Here is a 6,335-nt window from a genome sequence, read left to right on the forward strand (position 1 = left end):
AAAGACCTGTGGCCCTCACCCCAATAATCACCAAGTGTCTAGAAAGACTGGTTCTCTAACACATTAAGGACTATCTCCCTTCAGACCTTGACCCTCATCAATTTGACCTTGACCCTCATCAATTTGCATATTGCACTAACAGATCTACAGAGGACGCGATTGCTGTAGCTCTCCACACTGCACTGAATCACCTGGAACAGCAGCACAGCTATGTCCGAATGCTCTTTGTGGACTACAGCTCGGCGTTCAACACCATAATTCCAGACATACTTGTCAACAAATTGGACAATTTCGGCCTTCCCCCTCTCACATGTGCCTGGTTAAAGGATTTCTTAACCAACCGGCCCCAGACTATAAAGATGGGCCCCCACCTCTACTCGCACGTTGAGCGCTGGCTCCCCGCAGGGCTGTGTGCTGAGCCCCCTGCTGTACTACACCCACGATTGCAGACCAGCCCACAACAACAACCTCATCATCAAGTTTGCTGATGACACTACAGTGGTCGGACTAATTTCTAAAGGAGATGAGAGTTTACAGACAGGAGATCCTGAAATTGGCAGATTGGTGCTCAGAAAATAGATAAAAAAAGAGATAATTGTCGACTTCAGGAAACAGCACGGAACTAGCCCCTTTATACATTAACGGCGAGTATGTGGAAAGGGTCCACACTTTCCGGTTCCTTGGTGTCCTTATCTCTGCCAACCTAGACTGGAAAGAGAACACCACAGCAGTCATCAAAAAGGCTCAGCAGAGGCTACACTTTCTGAGAGTCTTCAGAAAACACAACATGGACTCCACCCTACTGCTGATGTACTGCATCACAGTGTGGTATGGCAGCTGCTCCATGGCAGACAGAGAGAGACTCCAGAAAGTAGTTAAAACAGCACAGAAAATAATTGGCTGCCCTCTTCCATCCCTGATGGACATATATATACACACCTCACGCTGCCTCAAAAAAGCTAAAAACATAATGGAGGGCAGCACCCACCCTGGCTTTGATCTGTTTGACTTGTTGCTCTCAGGAAAGCGCTACAGGTGCATCAGAACAAGGACAAACTGATTCAAGAACAGGTTCTTCCCCAAAGCAATCACCACACTGAACTCACACATGCACTGATCCCATAACTGAACCTCCAATCCCATAGACTCTCATATAATAAATGCAATAATATGTGGAATATGTGCAATATTACTATTTAACATGCAAATCTTAGTGTTTAAACTGTTTATCCTATAACTGTACATAGAACTGGAAATCCTCTACACCTTTATTGTATTTAAATTTTAAAAATTTTATTATTCTATACTGTAAACATTTTTCTGATACTTTTTATATTCTATGTTTGCACTGAAAAAGGGAAGCTTTCAATCTCATTGTACATATAATGGCATTCTATTCCATTCTATTCTATAAATTCGACAAAGCAAGCAAAGTTATGACCTGCAATTATGGATACGATATAATGAATATGATGAAAAACGCTTTTAAGCACAGCAGCTGCTAATTGTGCTACAGCTAATTCATATTCACATCCATCGTTAGTAAATCGCAAAATTGCGTCTAACGAAACATGCTATTCATATACTGCAGTAGTAGCGGATAGTTAGCAAAACACTTATTTATTAAACATGCACAAGATATGTCATTCGTTTCAAGTACAACATACATTATCCCGTATCCAAGCGACCTCTTCTCACGAGGAGAAACGCACACCTGTGCTTTCGTATACACGCATATGTAGTGTGAACATCATTTCCGTCCCCACACGAGGTGAGTCCCAGATTGCTGCGAGCCTCACACTGGAGGTCTGCAGCCAGACCCTCCTTCAGAGTTTTGGATCATGAAGGATACAGAAAACCAGACTCTGTATGGGGTACAACAGCAGCTAACATTTTAAACAGGTTGTAAGTCAGAAAATAGCATATGACTTGGACTCGAGTCCGACTCGAGTCACTAAACTAATGACTTGTGACTTGACAACATCACTGAAGACTTGCGATTTAGACTTTACCTTTACTGACTTGGACTTGGAATCGGACTTGAGCTTTAAGACTTGAAATCCTTATTTTAACATAATAAATAATATAGAATCACATAACTGAATAATTTTGTATTAAATGGTGCTGTAAAATGTGAACTGCTCAGCTCAGTTTATCCGTAAACTACAGGTGAAGTTCTGCAGCTGATCGGGGGAGAGGGAGGGGGGCAGCAGCGTTGAATTTGTGCACAAAAGCATAATTATAAAGATTATGCTTTTGTGAATAAAATAAAAACTGCTACATGCAAGACATGTGGAGTTAGGATAAGAGATGGAGATGCAACCACTTCAAACTTTGTTCGACATTTGAGGCTCCACAAAAAAAACAAAAATAAGTCTCTGCTATGTATATTTAACATAATGCTATAACGGTTAGCTAGCTAGCTGGGATGTGATAACTCCGGGGTCGAAAATTTACTTTTACAGGGGTCCACATGAGCAACTTGACTTGTGTCAGCGGTCTGCACCAACAATAATTCAAAAGCGGGGACCAGCGGGGACCGGCGCGGACGGACAGACGAACGAACGGGGGAGGGGTGGGGGTAGGTGACGACGACAATTGCGACGACATCTCACTCAAGCTAACCGAAACACTCAAACGAAACACTCAAAATCAACTGTGTTAAATATTGAAATTACATCTGGTGACTTGACTAGGACTTGAAGTTTAAGACTTGGGACTTGACTCGAGACTTGATTGTATTGACTTGAGACTTGACTTGAGACTTGATTGTGAAGACTTGAGACTTACTTGTTACTTGCAATTTAATGACTTGTTCACATGTCTGGAAAATAGCTTTATCAAATCTGGCATGAGGACAGGTGTCACTTATACAGGGTACCCGCGGGTCCTTAAAAAGTCTTAAAATGTCTTAAATTTAGTTTTCCATATTCAAGGCCTAAAAATGTCTTAAAATGTCTGGAATTTTATGAGGGGAGGCATTAAATTATTATAAGTGTGTGTTGTTCAGTTGTTCTGGCGCGATGTGAACTTTGCCGAATCTAGCGCTAATGCAGAAAATAACCGCTCCAGGGTCCTAGTGCTAGATTTCTAGCGTTGGAGTATACGGCCTCAACAACGTCAACAATTCTCGTTCACCCCCCCCCCCCCCCCCCCCACGTCAACGATGTGGAACACACCTGCATCCCCGGTAATAGTATTATTTTTTCTTGTGAGAGGTATTAAAAAGGTCTTAAAAGTCATTGAATTTGAGATTTAAAAATGTGCAGATACCCTGCTTATAATCCAGAGCAGTCTGTTCAGATAAAAATAAGTTGATCATGTTGAAAGTTCTCCCAATGACACGGAATAAGCTATTTCGTCTAATAACTCAGTTTTCTGTGTCTGTAAAAAAGGTAAATGACCCTAATGTGTGTAGGCTATAAAAGCATAGAGGACATCAGTGTGATTTCCCCATGGCATTGTCCAAAATGTTCAGAGAATTAAAAGGAAAAATAAACTCCACATACAAGAAATGCATGGAAGCGATTATTTTGGATGGATGAAAATGCTGAACCTGCTGAAAATTGTGGTGATGAGAATGATGACAACGATGATGGTGGTGATGACAACAGTGATGTCAACGAAGTTGGTGATAAATGATGGTGACAAAGAAAATATAAATGAGACATCGTGTTACACCAACCTGTCCGTCACACTTTAGGATTGCCTTGTCTCGAACAGAATGGGAGGCAATAAAGCCAGAAGGAGACAATCAATATGATGCTCTGAAGGGTGCATGGACAGACATCATAGCAAATAAAATTTCAAAGGTGAATAAATTGTTTTGACCTTTACAATAGTTTGAACTTAAAATGCCCTTCACAGGAAAAAAAGCTGCCCATATTGGCAAGGAAGAGTACATTTATCCATTGCACCACAAGTGTGGTATCTAATAATAGAGCAGAGATATGTTGAAAGATTCAGGATACCATATTTTTAAATTGTACAATAAATATTGTGATGTTAGAGGAAAAAAAAAAAGCAAAACAATTTTCCCTGACTATTATAGCATGTCATTCTATAAGGTGTGTTTACAGAAATATAACTGCATCAGTTGTAATGTACCAGTGAACCTTCCATTTTTCAGTGGAGACTATTTACATTTGGTGGATCCTATTGTGACTGGTATGATGTGATTCATTAAAACAAGTAGAGGAAAGCAAACCCTTATCTCAAATTCCTGAGATATGTAAGGATGCTCACAGAACACTGAGAAAAGTCAGACAGCTCACTGTAGTTTCCTGCAAAATTAATATTTAAAGGATCGGTACTGAGATAATGATCATCAAATGATACATTAAGCAGCTCTGAGAGTGATGAATTACTGAGGGTCGTGGTTTCCTAATGTGGTGTCTTTTATTAAGCTAACCAGAAGATATTCAGAAGTGAGCTGTGTACTGTATTGGGCAGTAGATAGGGGGAGAGGGGGTTCTGTTCCCTGCAGGAAAAACACATGTATGTTTTGATGCTGGACACCAAAATCAAAGAACTGGAGACCCAAATAGAGCAGAGAGAGAATGACATCAAAGAGATGGAGGAACAGATCCAGAAGGTGGGAACTGGTCTCTGTGAGAGTTATTGAATTTAATTAAAGTCATTTAATTAAAGTAATTCTCTTTTTGGGAGAATCTTCAAGCACCCTTACTTACCTTATTGGAAACCATTATATGACTTTCATAGAACCAGAAAATAATGAACATGCATTTATGCAAAAACACATATGAATATAGCACACGTTGTGTATTTATGAGTAGTAAGTGTTAAATGACATGGCTGGTCTGTAGGCCTCTGAAATTAAATGAAAGATTAGAGACTGCAGATTTACCTGCCAAGTACCCTAACCTAACCCTAAAGCTATGTTTATACTTTTGCGAGTGACCGTAGCGAGCGACTCTGCACACCTCGCGCGAACGGCGGAAGCATTTATACTTGCCGCATCACATTCTGTCCAGTGTTGTCTGAAACGATATGTGGTAGTATAAAGAAACACCCCTCAAAAATAGGGGAAGGAACATTTACCTGACGAATTTTAATGTTGCTTTGTGTTTCAGGTTTGAAAAGTGCTGGAATTTAATCTAAAGTACTTGAAAATGCTTGAAATTGTAACTACTTCATTTCACAACAAATAGCTATCTGACTGAACAGTTCTCTTGTATTACGTTGTAATTCCAGGGCGAAACATGAGAGAACGTGAAGACGTTAAGTATGGGCGTTTTGAAAAAGGCTTACAAATTCATGTTTGACTGAATATGCCCTCTTAAAGTATGTAGGCATACAGTACTATTTTCATGTTTAACTAAATAAACCGTTGAACACGAGTAGCCTACATTTTATTGAGCATGTTTTTTTTTCTTCAAGTATCAAAGTAGAACAGCTTTCTCATTGATGCATTTTGGAAACAAGATGAGCCCCTGGTCTAATGCACCCTCTGTATTAAGAAACCCTATCTCAGACTGACTTTTAGTCATTACTTGGGTAGCACGCATATTCTGAATGAGCAATTTTAATCTAGATTAATCTAGATGAATTTCAAGATTTCAGTGAGATTAATCTAGATGAAGAAAATTAATCTATGCCGACCCCTAATACATATATATATATATAATCCTGTAAAGCTGCTTTGTGACGTGTTGTGAAAAGCGCTATACAAATATATTTGATTTGATTATATATATATATATATATATATATATATATATATATATATATATATACACACATACACACACACACACACACACACACACACACACACACACACTACAATTCAGTTGAGTAATTTGTCTCAACTTCAGTAATTTAATTTAGTAATTTATGAAGTTCCCCCCACCCTCAGTAATAACTCTGACATATTTTGAAGTCCCCATCCTGTCTATGCCCCTCCCCCACGGTCACTTGGTCAGAGCGCACATGGTTGGACTCATCTGTAATAGTGCAGACATCCCAAGTCTCCCGGAAGCATTTCGGTAGTGTCTCCCTGATACCCGCGAGTCACATATAATCTCCCGGAATTCAGAACGAGTGACCCACACAAACGGGTAACCTCCCTGAAATCAACTTTTGCAACTTGGGATGCCTGAATGGTGCTCCTGTCAAACCTCAACTCACTCTGTACTGAGCTGGTTGTAAACAACAAAGCAAATGGTGAGTTTTTAATTATCATACTATTTTCCCATTAGTTTACGCTATTAGGTTTACTTGCATAGTGTTTGCAAATGCTAGCTAACTTATTAGCTAGTTCGCTAACGTGCGTATTGATACCGAACATGTTAAAAATGTCGTTATTACGAGAA

The sequence above is a fragment of the Brachyhypopomus gauderio genome, chromosome 14, assembly GCF_052324685.1.
Source record: "Brachyhypopomus gauderio isolate BG-103 chromosome 14, BGAUD_0.2, whole genome shotgun sequence".
In the NCBI taxonomy this organism is placed as follows: domain Eukaryota; kingdom Metazoa; phylum Chordata; class Actinopteri; order Gymnotiformes; family Hypopomidae; genus Brachyhypopomus; species Brachyhypopomus gauderio.